Raw genomic sequence first — 20111 nt, 5'->3', positions numbered from 1 at the left:
TATAGTGCCCAGACTTCATTCACATGATGCAAGTTATATATAGTGCCCAGATTGTTGTGTTTTCATGACACATGATAATGTCATGTAATGCCCAGAATCTATCATGGAATGTACAGAATCTGTCACAAAATGTATAGCCTAGAAGTTACAGACATGCTGCCAAAAAATCATTCCACACAAGTAAATCATCATAAGCAAAAGGGATCTTTATTTCCAACATACATCAGAAATGTACAGGTTACACAAGAGAAGTCCAAGAGCACGAAGGCCCATATTTTCATACCAACTACAAATACATCCTGGACAGCAGGTTCACTACATGTCCTAGCTAGCCTACTTCATCATCATAGCCAAAAGCATATCAAATGTGGCAAACATATCCAACCCACTTCACAGCATGTCCTGCTACATCATCATTGCCTACTTCAACATTATAATTACAACCAAAAGAATGGCCAGCACTAGGAATGTTACATTTAGACAACCACAGACAAGACAAATGCAGCTTCCCATGCCTTCCCTGTTCTTGCCAACCATTTCCTTCACCTTGTTCAGACTCTGCTCTAAGCTATCAATTTTTCCAACAAGCTCAGGAACTTCAGTTGTCGAAGCTGGTGCAATGGTAGAAGCAGCTAATGGTAGATAACCATTATCAAGAAGGAACACCACATATTCTTCCTCAAACCAATACCTAGCACATGTCCCCTGCATCCAAATTTAAACAACAGGGAAATTAAAATCAATACACTACATCAACTGAATGCTAAAAACACTACCATTCTCAAGCATGCTCATTCAAACAAGATTGAAATGATTATAACACTGACATTTTGATAGTTCTTCCTAGGGCACTTGAAATATCTCTTTCCAAAGTTCAACCCAGACTGCGTGGTATTGGCAGCAAAGACCCTGACATCCTTGCAATCTGGGCACATAATCAACGGCAACCTGCTCACATCATCAATCAGCGTCTCTAGATCGATGGCCGTGGGCAGAGGAGCTGCAGCAACAACAACAAGGGGTGTGGGTTGCAGGGCAACCCTAGCTGCGCTAGACCGCCCAGTGCAAGTGGTAGACGACGACGCCTGAGACATGAGCCCTGATTGATACACAAGAAATTGATTAGGAATTGCACATTGGATTGACAGTAGAGCAATGAGCAGAAGAAAGAGGAACGGGGAGGGGGATGAGGGTGCCACAGCCGAGCAAATGGAGGCGAACGGGGAGGGGATTGATGGCGACACTGCCCACCATGCGCCACCACCTACCAACCTGAGGCAGTGGCGATGTTCACTGGTGATCTGCGCTCGCCGGCTGTCCTGGCGGCGGATCTCGCGCTGCCTCAGCCCACTTCCTCACCGTTACCTAGGGAGAGGGCGAGCTGGCTTCGCCCAGAGCCTGCTCGACCATGGCCATGCTCCGCACAGACGCCAACCACCGCTCGCCGCCCTCCGCTCGCCGCCTGCTGCACCGCTAGAGGCTCGCCGCCCTCCGCTCGCCTCCTTCTTCAGTTCGGTCAGGGGAGATGGAAAAAATGAAATTGGTCAACAGCAAGGAGGTAGGGTCCACCTTCAGGGGGTATATTGACGTTGGGGCCGGTCATTTTTTGAAAGATGATAAAGTGACATCGACAAACTGTCACATAAAACTAGCATATGGCGTCACAAAAAACAAGTCGTCAACCGGCTCCTTGCGCCTAACATTTAGTGACGAAATTTGTTACTTTTTTGTGACACTATATACGATGTCATCACAAATGCTACTGGGGCTCATAAAATTATGACGACCAATATTTTTCCGTCACATTATATTACATTACATGACAAAAATAGGACCCGTCATAAGGGAATTTGTCATAAAAAGAAGGATTTTTTGTAGTGCTCACACACATGTACCTGTGGACTAATCACCTGTGTATCTCACATAAACACAATTAGTCCACCTAAGTTGTCACTCAATTACCAAAACCAAACAAGGACCTTTCACCGGGGACTGGCTGTCTGCTCGCCTGATCTTCTACTTTCTGACCCTAGCACCACACGACTACGTCACCTACTGTCAGGCTCGGAGACTAGCTGTGGGGATATGGCCCCCGGTATCTACAAGACAAGACATGGGCCGCATCATCAGAGGTGGCCCAGCCCACAAGATGGCGTGTACGGCGCTGCTCAGCGTGCACCGCAAGCTATTGTATAGTACCAAATAGGATACTTACCTTGTAACCCTGTCCCTCCAGACTATATAAGGAGAGGCAGGGGTCCCCTAGCGGACACGATCCACGTAAATCTCAACCCTGCAAACACCACCTCCTTTGTAAATGTGCCAACACCACCAAGTGTACACCACCATGTGTATGTGTGTTAGCATTTTCACAATCATTTCCCAAAGGATGTTAGCCACTCAACTTGCCACGCCACTCGATTCTAGCGACAATGCAAAGTTAGATCACTCGAGTGGCACTAGATGACCGATATGTAAACAAGTTTGCCCCTCTTGATAGTACGGCCATCTATCCTAAACCCGATCATAAACTTCTCTACACACCTATGACCGGTGAAATGAAATGCCCTAGGTTATACCTTTGCCTTGCGCATTCCATTCCATCTCCTTCAATGTCGATGCAACACATGCACCAACACGATCAACAATGATATGATCCACTTCATATCATCATATGATCATATTGGTTCATCGATCTTGACTTTACTTGCTCTTCACCGTTGCCATCGTCCATCGGCGCCAAGTCTTGCTCAAGCTTCACCGCCACGCGGTCCATCACTCTAAAGCCTTCGACTTGCCCTTCACGCTTGCAACCGGTCCATCAAGCCAAGTCTTGTCTTGATCTTCTCCACCTTGATCACATGACTCAATGTCATGTCTCATGTGCAATAAGCTCCTTCATCATCACATGTGTGAGCTTTACAACATCTCTAAGCCATTTTCACCTCCATGGCATATGTTGCTCATACACATGTACCTATGGACTAATCACCTGTGTATCTCACATAAACACAATTAGTCCACCTAGGTTGTCACTCAATTACCAAAACCAACAAGGACCTTTCAACCCAGCACCCGGTCATGCGATGCACGCCATGTGGCCCCTCAGTTCAACCTCGTCCACATGATTTCTATAGTCAAAATCAAACCCTCGCGTGTTGAGTTGAGACCGGACGCATCGGCAAATGACCTAACGCTCCCGTGCCGCGTCAAGTCAACGCAAACCCGCGCGCCACCAGATTGTGACCGGACGTGCCGATCACCTCAGTTCACCATGTGTCAGGTCAATTCTAGAGAGGTTCTAGAGCCGCCCAAACACGATCGGACGTGTAAGGTCCACCACGACCGTACGTGCCCTAGCGTCTACTCGCCCTTCAGCTCGCTGCACACCACAACATCATCAGACGTTAGCCTGATTGGACGCACTAGCGTCACGTCAGGTCGCCGTTTGCCTCAGCATCTGGTCAAGCACCAGATAGAGGCCGAGCACGCCAACCTTTTTATAAATGACTGGACTCAATGTCCCCACGTCCGGTCACTGATTTTTAGTGAAAATCAACTCCTCTACTTCACCAACTTCTCCACCCTTGCTCAAAAGTGCCAACCACCAAGTGTTTCACCTTGTGCATGTGTGTTAGCATGTTTTCACAAACATTTTCAAGGGTGTTAGCTCTCACTAGAATCAAAATGCATATGCAATGAGTTAGAGCATCTAGTGGCACTTTGACAACCGTATTTTGATACGAGTTTCACCCCTCTTAATAGTACGACTATCGATCATAAATGTGATCACACTCGCTAAGTGTCTCGATCACTTAACCAAAAAGCTCCTATCAAGTTTCACCTTGCCTTGAGCTTTTTGTTTTTCTCTTTCTTCTTTTCCAAGTCTAAACACTTGATCATCATGTCCACACCATCATCATGATCTTCACCATTTGCTTCACCACTTGGAATGTGCTACCTATCTCATAATCACTTTGATAAACTAGGTTAGCACTTATGGTTTCATCAATTCACCAAAACCAAACTAGAGCTTTCAATCTCCCCCTTTTTGGTAACTGATGGCAACCCTTTTACAAAGATATGAATTGAAATTCAATTGAATCTATGTTGCTTGCCTAAGTATATTTACCATGTGTAAAAGGATATGGACAAGTTTCATGAACCCTAAATGGTAGCATTAGTTCCCTCTACATATGTGCTTAGAGTTTGGATTGAAGCTTGCACATATGCATGGATTTGAAATGTGGGAAGGCAATGTCAACCAAATGATGCTAAGGTATAAGAGATGGACCTTTGAAGCGTGATACCAATCGGAGTGCATAAATATACCATCCTTAGCACCATTAGTAACTAGACATACACAAAAACTAGAATACCCCACGAGATCAACATTAGAAGCAAGGGTCTAGTTTTCACAAAATAAACATAAGTCTAGTTACTCAACCTATGTATGATAGTTTTTTATTTCATCATTCAAACCTACAACTAGCATACACCACATAAGCATGGATATTGAATTGTAAACACTTGTGCTATGCAAGCAAACATTTGAAAATGAACATTCAAATGCATCAATCAAGTTTATGAGCTTGCTCCCGCTACTTGTGTGCTTCAAATTTTAATTGATCCCCTTACTTTCATATTTCTCTCCCTATGTCAAAGTTCCCCCTCTTTGTTACCTTTTCACTATCTTTGTGCAATTTCTCCTCCTTTGCCATTAATGACCACAAAGGTTCAATTTTGGAGAGGTTAAGATTATCAATGTCAATCAATGGGGTGAGGATCATTTTTCCAAATTTGGTTCAATCTAGATCACTTGCCAAAGATATTTAACTCGGTTTGATCCAAGGACAAGCTTCTTCACACCTCCAAATAAGGGTTATCTTGTACCATGTTGAGTTAAACACTTATAGCTCATTTTCTAGATCAAACACTAGGTTCACAAGCCCACAAACATGTCATATGCTACCACTAGATTAAATCAAGCATAAAAGTAATAGTGGTACCATACAAGCATCAAATTTCATTTGATTTTCATGAATGAGCCTATTTAATGTGAAGAATGACTAGATGCACTAAACATATCCTTAGCAAAGGATGTATGCATGCTAATCAACTTTTACCTTGGATTGCTTGAAGGAGAGGCATGTCATATAAGTGGGGGGGTGCATCAACACATATTTGAGAAATCCAATATGTTCAACTCATTCCTTAGCTTATAAAACCTTTTCTCATCTAATGGCTAGGTGAATATGTCAGCAAGTTGATCTTCGGTTCCCACACTCTCAATGCAAATTTCCCCTTTTTGTTGATGATCTCTAATGAAATGGTGGCGGACATCAATGTGCTTTATTCTTGCATGTTGAACCGGATTGTTGGTTAGCTTGATTGCACTCTCATTGTCACATAGCAATGGCACTTTCTTGAACTTGATTCTAAAGTCATTTAAGGTGGCCTTCATCTAAAGTATTTGTGCACAACAACTACCGGTGGATATGTATTTGGCTTCAACGATTGATAATACAACACTATTTTACTTCTTTGATGACCATGAAACAAGTGATTTTCCCAACAATTTACATGTGCCCGAGGTGCTCTTCCTTTTAACCTTGCATCCAGCATAATCCGAGTCGGAGTAACCAACTAGCTCAAACTTTGCTTCTTTGGGATAGCACAAACCAATATTTTGTGTATGCTTCAAGTACCTCAGTATTCTCTTTGTAGCCTTCAAATGACTTTCTCTTGGTGAGGCTTGAATTCTTGCACACATGCACATACTAAACATGACATCCGGCCTTGATGCGGTCACATAGAGTAGGCTTCCAATCATAGACCTATACAACCTTTGATCCACTATGTTGCCACTTGCATCACTATCCAAATTTCCATTTGTTCCCATTGGTGTGCTAATGGCTTTGCTATCACTCATGCCAAACTTCTTGAGCATGTCTTTGATGTACTTGCCTTGACTCACAAATGTACCATTCTTTAATTGCTTGATTTGAAGACCAATGAAGTAACTCAACTCTCCAATCATGGACATCTCAAATTCATTATCCATCATCTTCCCAAACTCTTCACAAAAATCTTGATTGGTTGATCCAAAGATAATATCATCAACATAGATTTGCAACACAAATAAGTCCTTGCCAATCTTCTTGGTGAAAAGAGTGGTGTCAACCTTACCCATCATGAATCCCTTTGAGAGTAGGAAGTCTCTCAACCTCTCATACCATGCTCTAGGTGCTTGCTTCAAGTCATACAATGCCTTCTTCAACTTGTACATATGGTCGAGTTTCTTGTCATCTTCAAAACCAGTAGGTTGTTCAACATATACTTCTTCATTGATGTAGCCATTTAGAATTGCATACATCCATTTGATAGAGCTTGATGTTGTGGGCACAAGCATAGGCTAGCAAGATTCTAATTGCTTTCAATCTAGCAACCAGGGCATATGTTTCTCCAAAGTCAAGACCTTCAACTTGAGTGTATCCTTGTGCTACCAATCTTGCTTTGTTCCTTACTACTATCCCATCTTGATCTTGCTTGTTTCTATAGACCCATTTAGTTCCAATCATAATATGTTCCTTTGGTCTTTCAACTAACTCCCATACTTGATTTCTAGCGAAGTTGTTTAATTCTTCATGCATAGCATTCACCCAATCAACATCCTTCAATGCTTCATCTATCTTCTTTAGTTCAATGGATGACACAAATGAGAAATGCTCACAAAATGAAGCCAATCTTGATCTAGTTTGTACACCTCTAGAAATATCTCTAATTATAGTGTCTAATGGATGATCTCTTGCAATATTGGTTGGTTGGAGTATTGGAACTTGATTGCTTACACTTGCTTGATCGTTGGGTTGAGATGATGTACTAGCCACTTGATCTTGCACATTGTCATGAGAGCCACTTGTACTTGCTTGATTAGTGTCAACTTGCACATTTGAGTTAGAGAGCACTTGCACTTAATCATCTTCATCATCATTAACTTGTCTAGGCCTCAATTCACCAACATCCCGAGTTTTGGATAAGATTGTTTTGATATAAGAATTTACTCTGAACTTGAAACTCGTGGGTAGCATATGCTTGATATAAGTCTAGGTAATTAACGTATATGATATGAGATGGTCTGAGCTGCTGTTTATCTTGTTCCAAGTGACACTAAAGTTTTGGAGATTTATCTTTTGAAAAACATAAAAATGCTATATGATGAGTTCCTGTATGACAAAGCTTGAATTCTCACCAGAGCCATACATGTTATTTAGGCTAGGAAAACTTCCACATATATGCTACTTGCTTTTGCATTGAGTTTTGTCAAGCTTTGTTGACCCTTATGATAGATTTGTCATGCTGTTAAAATCAAGATCACGTACACACCACCCACATATGCACTGCTCCTACACTGGGGGTAGGTGCAAAAACATGCCTTCCATCTAGATCCACTCAAAAATGTTCTACTCCTACACTAGGAGTGAACCCAAAAACATGCTTGTTAGGCTTTCCATCCACCAAATAAATGCTCTAGGTTCTTATTATATCTCTCTCAAAGTTTTGTTGCAAAAATTATTCAAAAGTAAAAAAGAAAGAAAAGAAAAAAAAGAGATTGAGAAAAAATGGACAAGTGTCCGAGATATCTAAAACAATGGGTACTTAGATGTCCGTCTGAAAAAAAGAGATGAATAAGATAGCCCCTGCTCTCTAGCAAATATTTCCAAGTTTCAAAAGAGAGATATGTTTTCAAGGAGCAAAGTAGAATTAGGTTAGCCACCATTTATATCCATGATATATCCACACACATGCACATCTTGATTTGATTGTATGACTCAACTCTCTTTGAATCCATTGTTTGACTTTACAATATATGCATTGCAAGTATGCTCTAAATTTCTCTCTACCTATGAACTCCACATAAGCCTTAGTAGTAGGAAGAGAAAAGGCATAACATCTTTATTGCCTTGGTGAGGATCCCCAAATACCACATATATTGAGAGACTTGAGAGTGTCATACAATGGAATCTCTGAGTTTTATTTTGAAAACTTATAAAAACTCTAGAACAATGGTGGAACAAAGAACTTGAAACATAGTGCTTGACTTAATCATTCTATCCTTCAATTGCTCAAGACCTAAGTAAAGGCTAAGAAGCCCCATGGTTGAAGGTAATATGGGTAAGTTTGAAAGTTAGATCAGTTTATTCTAATTCGGAGAAGAATTCTCGATTGAACGCCTATGTACTTTTGAGGGGTGAAAGCATAGTAGCAACTCTTGATCCATTGCTGAGTTTAGCTTTGCTCAGGGACTGGCAAAGGTTAAGCTTGGAGCAGCTTGTTGACGGTCACTAACACCAATTATAAACCATCAACATAACCTGCATTTATATTTAATTCCATCACAAAACATAGGTATAGGGGTTTAAACTAATGAATTCCATGAGCTTTGGTAAATATTTGTATGTAGGAGGATTTATCCAGAAAATAGCTCTTGGGACCACTGTCATACACTCCAAACAAGCAAACCGACAACAACAAGTGATTCAACCCACGAAAACTATGAAAGACAACTCTAGAAGGTTCTTGAAGACACCACGCCGAAGCTTGGACCAAACGACCATGAAAGTGGGCCAGCCGGCCTGCTCTAGAGTCCATTTGCCCTCCGCCGCCTTGTATGTGTTTCCAAGATTTACACCATTAATTTAAAGTGGTTTATAGTCGGTGCATCCAACGATGATCGAGGGAATTAATGCAGATTGATGATGTGGTGATTCTTTGCCCCCTACTCCACCTCGATTCCTTGCCCCCTACTCCACCTCGACCTATATATAGCAGCCCCTACCCCCTCCCTAGAGGCAATCCTGAAACCCTAATTCATATCCTCCTCATTAGGATTAGAGCCATCTATTAAGAGAAGATTAGTCCTCCATAGGATCTAGTATTGTAAATAATAGTAAGATGAAGAGTGAGGGAAGAGTTTGGAGGAGAAGTCAGCCTATCAGTGCTCTCTCTATGGCTTGTACCTTGGTGTATCCAAGTTCTATCTGAGCTTGCCTCTGAGATTTCTCTGGTAATCAACTTCTAATTCAAGTAAGCTTCTTGATTATATTATTCATCAGGTTCACAACTTGTTTGAGTGCTTTATTCTTTATCCGAAAAGAGTAAAGTAGTAATTGTAGTGTAAGCATGGTGCTTAGACTCTGGTTACTTGTGGATGCATCCTGCATTCTGGATCGGTGGTAGCTCGCAAGGGTGACTCTTATAGCCTCATTAAATCCTCTGTAGTCCACCTCCCATTTTAGGGCAAGTAGGACGCAGTTACTATAGGAATCATCCTCTACTAGTGTCTTTCCTTAAATAATGTCCCCATTCAATAGTAGAAGACATAGCTTACCCAAGTCAGAACTAGAGAACCTTAGTTTTCCTCTCTACTCTCCTATTCATCCTAACCTTATTGCTACCCCTAGTTAAGTTACAACGTAGTTAATCTCATAGTTTCCCTGTGGATACGATACTTGGAATACTTTTAGGTGAAAGCTACAGCGGTATCCGTACATATGCAAATTTATCTATGTGCATTAAATATACCAACACTCATCAATTCTAGTATTCTTAAACTCACTACCATTGTCACTTCTAACACTCTTGATGGTTGTTTTAAATTCAATGTCAATGCCCTTGACAAATGATTTGAAAGTTGCAAATACATCATTCTTGTCCACTAGAAAGAATACCCAAGTGTATCTTGTATAGTCATCCACTAGCACAAAGCCATATTTGTTTCCACCGATGCTAGTGTATTGTGTTGGTCCAAACAAATCCATGTGCAATAACTCAAATGCTTTACTAGTGCTCATCATTCTTTTCTTAGAATGGGTGTTTCCAACTTGTTTGCTGGCTTGACAAGAGCTACAAAGCTTATCTTTTTCAAACACAACATCTTTCAAGCCTCTAACCAAGTCATGCTTAACCAATCTATTCAATTGTTTCATTACAACATGACCAAGCCTTCTATGCCATAACCAACCCATACTAGACTTAGTGAACAAGCATGTTGACAATTGAGCTTCACTAGCATTGAAATCAACCAAGTATAGATTCTCATATCTAAAGCCTTTGAAGATCAAGTTAGAGCCATCTACACTTATGATCTCTACATCATCTATCCTAAATATGCATTTGAATCCAAGATCATACAATTAAGCTATGGATAGCAAATTGAAGTTCAAGTTCTCAACTAGCAACACATTGGATATGCTCATGTCATTGGATATTGCAATCTTACCAAGCCCTTTGACCTTGCCTTTGCCATTGTCACCAAATGTGATACTATCATAAGTATCATTGCCATTGGTATTGATTGAGTTGAACATTCTTGTATCACCGGTCATGTGTTGAGTGCACCCACTATCAAGTACCCAATACCTTCCTCTGGCTTTGTAACTAACCTACAAAAGAAGATCAATTATTTTTAGGTACCTAAACTTGCTTGGGTCCTTGAAGGTTAGTGACCAAGCTCTTTGGCACCCAAATGACTTTCTTCTTTGAGCCCATCCATGGTCACCAATGAGCTTAGCCTTCACACCATTAGTACCCTTAGTAAGCACATAGAAAGAATCAAGATTAATAGAGGATACATTGGCTTGAGGCTTCTTTTTCATGCACTTTTGCTCTACATGACCAACTTGCTTGCAACTAATGCAAAACTGACCATTGTTCCTCATAAAACTAGTCTTGTGAGGAGCAAAGGTCGCCTTGCCTTTCTTGGGGGTATAGCCCAATCCCTCTTTGCAGAGAGATGCTCTTTGGCTACCCAATCACATAAGCAAGCAATCCTCACCACCATAGGCCTAAGCCAAGGTGTGATTGAGCTCTTTTACCTCCTTGTTAAGTGTCTCATTCTCAACCATTAGTGAGGCATCACAAGTGAAACCATCACTACTATATGAGGTAGAAGTGGATGTGCTACAAGAAGGGTTAGTGGGAGCCACAATGATAGGCTTATTGAATGATTCATCAATTATATAACAATTTAAGCCTTTGCCACATGTTACAACATGCTCCTACTCATTTTGCTCATCAAGTAGAGAGGAATGAGCTTTTTCAAGCTTCTTGTGAGCCTTGCCAAGCTTCTTATGGGCTTCCTCTAGCCTCTCATGAGATGCATTGATCTCATCAAAGGCTTGTTTAAGGGCTTTTAGTTCCTTTCGCAAGTCTTTGTATTCCCTTCTCTTAATGTCAAAATGTTCTTTAGCATCTTCTAACATGTCAATTAGTTCATCTTTAGTGGGTTCATCATCATTGTCACTTTCACTTTCACTTTCATTATCATGTTTCTCATCACATCCATCATCATAAGTTTGTACCTTAGTGGCCTTAGCCATGAAGCATGATGGAGTGTCGAAGAGAGAAGGCTTCTCATTTATAGCAATGCTTGTAAGAGCCTTCTTCTTGGTGGTCTTGTCATCATTACTATCATCATCATCACTGGAGGAAGCATCACTATCCCAAGTGATCACATATGAACCACTCTTCTTCTTCTTCTTAAAGATCATCTTGTCCTTCTTTTTCTTTCTTTTCCTTTTTGTCCTTCTTCTTGCTCTTCTTGTCATCGTCATCATTGTTGTTATTGTATGGGCATTGAGCAACAAGATAATCCTTGCTTCCACACTTGAAGCACCTTCTTGACTCATCCTTGTTCTTGGATGAAGACTTCTTTCTTCTAGCACGGTAGCCCTTCTTCACCATGAACTTGCCAAATCTCTTCACGAAGAGAGCCATCTTCTCATCATCCATCTCATCAAAGCTCAAGTCTTCATATTCACTTGATGATTCTTGCTTTGCCTTGCCCTTGGATGATGTGGCCTTGAATGCCATACTCTTATTCTTCTCATCCTTCTTCTCATCTTTCTTCTCCCTCTTTTCTTCCTTATCATCATCTCTATAGGTGTCATCGGTCATCACATCTCCTAATACTTGGTTTGGTGTCATGGTGTCCAAACCACTCATTAGAATAGTGACCAATGTGCCAAATCTCGAAGGTAAGCATCTCAAGAACTTGTGGGAGAAGTCCTTCTCCTTCACTTCTTCTCCAAGTGCTTTGAGATCATTGACAAGCACTTGAATCCTATGTAACATCTCTGGCACACTCTCATCATCCTTCATCTTGAAACTAGCAAACTTCTCCTTGAGGATGTATGCCTTTGCACCCTTCATGGCTTGTGTCAGGGACCAATACTAGGGTACCCAAAGAGGAGGAGCTAATGGTCATCAACATTGATTCATCCGAGTAGTCACGAGCATGATTACAGCTCCAACCGACCCCTAGGTGCGTGGGCTCTGCCTCGCCCGACCCCGAGGCCACGAGCTCCGCCTCGCCCGATCTCTAGGGGCGGGCTCCGCCTTGCCTGACCCTAGCAACATCAAGAGGTTAGGCCTCACTCGGGGGTTGGCAAGAGTGTCTATTTGGTAGACATTCTCTATGGTCGACCCTTTCTCATGCTAAAACCTAGAGGCAAGGTGTGCAGAAACAAACGCTGAGTAAAACTGGTCGGATCGCAAGAAACCTAAGCCCAGTGGCTACGACATTCTTGCTCACTAGCACGCTCAGAGTTTTTGTCCCTGCACCCTGAGCTTTAGCCTTCGCCTTCCTAGGAAGGGTTTGGATGGGCCCACTGGTAGAATCTCCATCGAGGAGAGGCCAGCAGGTCACCCAAGTCGATCGGATGGCTCGGGCCACTACCGAGAGATAGGTCATCTTTAAGTGACACCCGACCCTAGCAACGGCAAGGGGTTGGGCTTCACTTGGGGGCTAGCAAGAGTGTCTATTTGGTAGACATTATCTATGCCCAACCCTTTCTCATGCTAAAACCTAGAGGCAAGGTGTGTGGAAACAAACGCTGAGTAAAACTGGTCGGACCACAAGAAACCTACGCCCCAGCGGCTATGGAGTTTTGGTTCACTAGCATGCTCAAAGTTTTTGTCCCCGCACCCTGAGCTTTAGCCTTCGCCTTCCTAGGAAGGGTTTGGAGGGGCCTACTGGTGGAATCTCCATCAAGGAGAGGTCGGTAGGTCACCCAAGTTGATCGGAGAGCTCAGGCCACTGCTGGGAGGTGGGTTAAGGAGTAGTGGAATGCCACATGAGGGCTATGCCAACCTCATCATGAATGACGGACCCAGATTCCACTCGGACATGCCTGTTAGCGAGCTTGCTAAGCGTGACACTTGAACCATCGAGGCAAGTATCATTGGCTTAACCCCTCCGGTTGTAGAAATCATGGATGGGGTGACGCATAAAACTTGGCCGACCCCTATCGAGCCTAATAGGTCTTGGGGGCTCGAGCCGCCTGACCCTGACTTGGGAATCCGACCGACCGAGGTTCGAAGGCCAGGCCACGAAGGGCTTGAGGCCGCCTCGCGTCAAATAGAGCTATAGGAGAAAACGCAGATGAGCCCCAGCGGCCTTTGCCCGACCGCTCAGAAGCGAACATGGTCATCTCAACCTTCTCTTTCGATCCTAACCTCAAGCCAAGCCCATAGAATCTCCATCGAGAGGAGGCTAGCGGGCCACTTGAGTCAGTCTCCGAAATGACTCAGGTATCTGCCAAGAGGTGGGTTAAGCAGTAGTGGAATGCCACATGAAGGCTATGCTGACCCTGTCACAAACGATGGACCCGAATTCCACTCAGACATGCCCATTAGCGAGCTAACCGAGCACGTCACTCGAGCCATCGAGGCAAGTGACGCTAGTTCAACCCTCTAGTTGCGAAAACCATGGATGGGGTGACAATCACAAAGATGAGCCAACCCTCGACTAGACCCCCACTACGCATGGGGGCTCAAGGAAAGTTGGACTCGCAATAAGACTGTTTGCGTGGTCGTAGAATGATGGCTCAGATCCTAGGGAGGCGGTACGTACGAAAACTAAGAATAATGTTTCTAAAACAAGAAACACTTTCTCCTACTAGTTTCTCTATCGTCTTCTCAATCTTTAGTAAAACCTGACCCCAGCAATGGCAAGGGGTTGGGTCTCACTCGGGGGCCGATAAGGGTATATATATACTCTTTCTAAAACAGTCATCGTGCCCGACCCTTTCTCACGATTAAAACCTAGAGGCAAGGTTTGAGGAAACGAACAACTGAGTAAAGCTGGTCGGACTGCAAGAAACCTACACCCTAGCAGCTACGACACTCTTGTTTACCAGCGTGATCAGAGTTTCCCATCTAGACCTCGAGCTCTACAGTCTTAACAACAGGAAAGGTCGAAATGCATTAACTCCTTTTTACACATAAAAAGGGAGAAAGAACAAATTTGTTCAAACGAAATAATAAGCTTGTTTAATGAAACACAAGGGTCAGGACTTGTCCTCTTATTACAAAAATGACTGCTCGACCTATTTAACTAACTAGTCCCTCTAGGGGAGAACTATGTCTTCTATCCTATTCGCCAGGTCCTACGAAAGGGGAGCCACCGCCATTTCCATCTCCTCCAGCTCATGGACATCATAACCGGGCACATAGCCATGGCTCATCACCTCTAGATCCATGTTGTCTCCATAATGAGAATGAGCAATCATGAAGGACTAATTGACCCTAGCACAAAGGGCATTCCTCTCGAGCTGGCACACCCGAGCCATGATCTCGATGGCACGAGCCGCGAGCGAGCTGGTCCCCTCTGACCGCACCATCTCAAGGTCATCACAGACCACTCTAAGGGTGGCACTCGGGATACCAAGCTCATCACTCTCTACCTAAAGATTTCTCCTCACCTCGGTGAGATCCATGGCTAGCCCAATAGAAACGCTCTCAGCCTCCAACTTCTAGGTCATCTTGCTTTCGAGCTTGGCCTAGAGGGAGCCAACCTTTTGCTGTGCGTCGTCATGCTCTTGGTAGTCTTGGTCATGCTCTTGGAAAGCCTGGTCACACTCCTCATGAGCCATGCCACGTTTCGAGCAAAGCCTCTCTGTGGTTTGGATCAGCTCATCCCGCTCCTTGCGCAGTCGAGCGACCACTGTGGCATCCAGCTCGCCCTTTTCTCTAGGGCCGCAAGTTTCTCCTTGGCCCCTAGCTTCAGATCCCTTTCCTTCTCAGCCTCGCCTAGAAGGTCAAGGATCCACTAGCGGGTCTCGGCGTCCTTCTGGAGCAACTCATCCTGCTCCTTCCTAACCCTGGCAGCTTCTTTGTCATCCTTCCATGACCTCGCCAATAGGGCCTCGAATGCCTTCTTGGCCTAATCAGCATCCCGACAGGCCTCAGCCACCCATGAACGAAGATTGGCTGCCTCCTCGGCGAGGGGAGTCAGCTCGACCACCCTCTGCTAGGCAGCAATGAGCTAAGCTATCACCTCCCCATGTAGCCGCGCCTCCTCGACGAGGCGGTCCTAGGCTTCCTTCTGTTGATGAAGGAACTGCGATTTCCCTCGCCTGTGAGCTATAAAGGACTATAGGGAGACGATGGTCAGGATACAAAAAGTATATAAAGGAAGAAAAGGGCAAGAAGCAGGACCAAACAATACCTGGCTAGAGGAAACAACAACATCGCACAATGCGCCATGGCGTGCTCTAGGGCCTCGAGCACGGACATGATCCCTACATCGAGGCTCTCCCGCCCATGCTCTCTGTGGCGTCGTCAAGGGTGAAAAGCATTGACGTCGGATCCTGCAGATTCATCCACTGGAGTAGGGGCTCGCCCCACGTTGGCGAGCTACCATCCATTGATGTTAGGGTCAGGGACGACTCCCCGCTAGCTCCAAGCACCATCGACCCCACTCACGTGACGTCCCCACTAGGACGCCCCCTCCGGTGATGGAAGAGGCCAGTGGTGCAAATGTCAACCTCTCTCCTAGCACCATGACTCCTAGGAACCCCTCGGCCATGCCTCCCTCCATTTGGCCCATGCCAGACGCCATCGCTTGGGCTACCGATGGCACGGGTCTCACCGGTGCCTTAGGCGACGCTATGGTTGCGCTCGGCTGTGACCCATCTATCATGGCCGCCACCACCTCCACTTGTGGTAGTGGGGTCATGACCAGCTATGTCGCGCTTGCCATGGTTGGCACCACAAGCATAGTCAGCAGCCCCATTCGCCCCACCATTGGTAGCGGTATCACGACCGTCACCGGCTGCTCCATGACCTCCGAAGGTGTCCCTTGAACGCCCATGTCCGCCTATCCTGCTAAGGGCACATGCGCCACCATGGGTGGTGCCCGACCGGCTGGCGACGCGGTCACACTGGCATAGCTCCACACAAAATGGGTGCAACACTAGCCGATGGCCGCTGCCCTAATTGGAGGGCGATGCTCTTCTTCGATGCCAGCACCAAAGGATTTTGATGCCTGCCGACGCTACAAGGGATGAAAAACATAAGTCATGTTGAAATCCAACTAAAATAGGAAAAATAGAGGAATTGATCACTCACCTCAGCGTCGTCGGGCGGCAGATGCGTTTAGGGGGACGAACCCCCTGACCCTTGGTCCGCCTCATCGGAATGAGGCTGTTTCAAGCCCGCCCCCTGCTCCTAGGTAGAGGAGCTCACCCCTGGCAAATCCTAGGGCACATTGGTGGAACGCCCCACTCCCCTTGGCTCTTAGGGCATGACAGTGGAGCCATCCACCTCTGCTAGCACCTCAGGCACGATGGTAGAGCCGCCCGCCTCTGTTGGCTCCTAGGATAGGCTGACGGTACGTCCTGCCTCCTCTAGCTCCCTACACGTCCCCTCTCCTCCAAGGAACAGGAAGGGTCCTAGTGCATGCAAGGACAAACCGACGCCTACTAGTGCATCCTCATTCTCTAGGTTGTCCCACTCGATATCGTCGGCTACCATTTCTTCTTCCTCTATCACCTCGTTGTCGTCACCATCGTCATCATCATCATTGTCATCAGTGTCCTCCCCTCATTCCCATGCCTATAGCTTCTGCTGCTTCCTCCTATTCTTGTCCTCCTTTGCCTTCCTCAACCGCTCGCCCTCGGTGTGATTCGCCATCCTCATGACCAAATCCCTCGGTAGTAGCGTCAGGTGATCCATGAGGATGACGACCCTCGGCTAGTCCCACCTCTCTTAAAGTTAGTCTCATAGGGTCAGGAAATCAATTGAAGAGAAGGCAAGAGAAAGGGAAACTTACAAAGACAACGTAGCCTGGCTCTGGCCGCATCGGATGATGCCCCGGCACCGGGTAGACAAAGTCAAGGGCAGCACCCATGTCGTCCAGCAAAGGCTCTATCGCCTTCTTGATGCGTTGTGTGATCTTGAAGTTGGGGAGCGTTCCCTTGGCAAGCGCTATTCTGTCAAATGACGCCTCGGGCGCCATCGTGTATAGCAGAAGCACGCATGTCATCAACAACGCCACCCTCCTAGCGTGGTAAGCCCCGATGACACCTGACCCTTTTAAGTTGTTCTCCTTCAGGATGTGGATGGTGGCGATGTGGTCTCAGATCTTCTTCTTGTCCTTCTCTAGGATGCCCCACTTCCTCCACTGCTCCGGGGCCTCTTCGATCAGGTGCCTAGTGAATTTTGGTAGAGGGGCAGCGACATCATTCTTGAGGTAGAACCACTACGAGTGCCACCCCTTGTTGGATGGCGAGAGCTACATGGATGGGTACTCACTGACCAGATTGTTCCGAAGTTGGATGCTGACACATCCCATCCGCATGTGCAGCTCCTGCCTACCTCCCTTCTCCCTCTTCTTCTGGAGGTTGATGGTGAAGAAATACCTCCACAAGTCGAAGTGGGGCTGATCCCTAGGAATCCTTCGCACAACGCGATGAATGCCGCCATGTGCTAGATCCCATTGGGATTGAGATGTTGTAGCTTGATCTTATAGAAGTGCAGCAGCCCCTAGAGGAATTTGTGGGCGGGGGTCGCAAGTCCACGCTCATGGAAGTGGGTGAACGACACCACATAGCCGTCGGGCGGCGACGATGAATCCTCATCGCCGAGTAGCAACCACTCCACAGCGGAGGTCCGTGTGCTGAGAAGACCACGATGGACGAGGGCCTCCATGCGCTGGAAGGTGATGTCAGAATGGCACCACGGATCCATTGGAGGTGGGGGTGGATGGATGCGAGCTCAACAGTGGCAGAGATGCGGAGGCAGGAAACCTAAGCATTGGTGGTGGCGGCATGGCTGTGGAGGTAAGGATGCAAGCATGCGTATGAAACACGGAGGGCCAACCCTTTGGTTTTATAGGGGCGACGGGTGCGAGGAAACCAACCGCTCGCCTAAATCTCCACGCCTGCCATGACCTATCACCATGTCTTATCACGGGGCGTGTGCACACAACCTATGTCCGTCCCCTCAGAAAATGCACCGAACGTTTTGTCTACCCGAATAGGCCATGACCCATCATAGGTAAGAGGGATGCAGAGCTGAAGATGCTCCTACGGCCCATCTAGGCCTAGGAGTTCGAGGGTTGGCCCACTGATGGATTTGACAACCGCTCTAGGCACCTTTAGAGTGAGGGGTGGAAAGGGATGGTCCTACTAGCGGCTAGTACCCGAGTGCACGAGCGCCTTAGGCATCCCGGCCGATGTTCGAGTCTTGGCCGGATATGATCCATGGTTTTTCCTTGAAGAAAGGCAGAGAGCCCTTAGGACCGGTCGGACGGACCCGAGAACTATATGGATTGACCGCTGAGAATCTTTAGTCGGTCACCAGCTGACCCAAGCCGGACCCCCGAGGACAGGATGCTAGGGCCCCACTCGAACTAGCCCATTAACAACTCACTGAGTACCACAATTCGTCCATAGGGGGAAATCATGGCACGGCTCAGTCCCTCCTTTTTTATCAGAAAAAATGCTTGAGGGAAGACGATCATGAAGATGAGCCGACCCAACCCTCGACCGAACCCCAGCTATCGGCGGGGGCTCAAGGAAAGTTGGACTCACAAGAATACCGAATGCACGGTCGCAGAATGATAGACCCCCGTAGGGGTCGAAATCAGGAAAGACCTTTTCTAACCCACCAAATCTCATGGCTATAACCCCAAGGGGTCCGATCATGATGAAAAGGAATCACCATCCCTAGGACACGCTGTGGGCAACAAAAAGAAGGCCAAGGCCCTCAGAGTCCTCCCATTCAGAAAAGCCTCCGAAGGAGTATTCTACTCCTTCGTAGGCTCAGGGGCTACTATCAGGGACCAATACTAGGGTACCCGAAGAGGAGGAGCTAATGGTCATCAACATTGATTCATCCAAGCAGTCAAGAGCATGACTACAGCTCCAACTAACCCCCAGGTGCTTGGGCTTCACCTTGCTCGACCTCTGGGGGCGAGCTCCGCCTCGCCTGACCCCAAGGCCACAGACTCCACCTCGCCTAACCTCAAGGCCGTGAGCTTTGCCTCACCCAGCTTCTTAGGGCGGGCTCCACCTCGCCCGACCCCTGGGGGCGAGCTCCGTCTCGCCCGACCTTGAGGCCACGGGCTCCGCCTCGCCCGACCCTAAGGCTACAGGCTCTGAATCGCCCGAGCGCTAGGGGCAGGCTCCACCTCGCCTAACCTCTAGGTCGAGGGCTCCACCTCGCCTAGCCTCTAGGTTAGGGGCTCCATCCCACCCGACCCCTCAGGCATGGCTTCTGACAGAAGCCCATACCATCGCCAACCACTACAAGCTAGAAAGTACAACCCAAGGTCAAACTTCTAGCATCGTGCTAGGAGTGGGCACATCTCAACATGACCCATGCCCGCAACATGTCATTCGAGGGAACTCACATCACCTACAGTGATGGATGCATGGTCACTATGCTACCTACTCCTTATACGACCATTGACCAGCACGCTGGCTCACCGCGTCGCCCGCCAAGGTGGAATGGGACGTCATGACCCGCTGACAATGCCAGGGCGTGGCATCAGCGGCAGACAGGCGCCCAGCATGGAGCCATCCCTATCACCATCTGCAGTGTCGGCGGGACCCACATGAAGGAAAAGAAAGGCTCGGTGGTCCTAGAAGCCTTCCTCTCCTTGCCTCTTCTTCCCCTTTCTCTCTGTGTAACCTGCTCTTCCCCTTCATCTATAAAAGGGAAAGCAGGATGTCCCAGGAAGGGGGCGGTTGACCACTCTACATGGCTATAGACATCAAAACACATGCCCTAACATGCCTTAGGAGCACACACACATTAGAGAC

The sequence above is a fragment of the Miscanthus floridulus genome, unplaced genomic scaffold, assembly GCF_019320115.1.
Source record: "Miscanthus floridulus cultivar M001 unplaced genomic scaffold, ASM1932011v1 fs_78_2, whole genome shotgun sequence".
In the NCBI taxonomy this organism is placed as follows: Eukaryota; Viridiplantae; Streptophyta; class Magnoliopsida; order Poales; family Poaceae; genus Miscanthus; species Miscanthus floridulus.
This window is presented reverse-complemented; position numbering follows the sequence as displayed.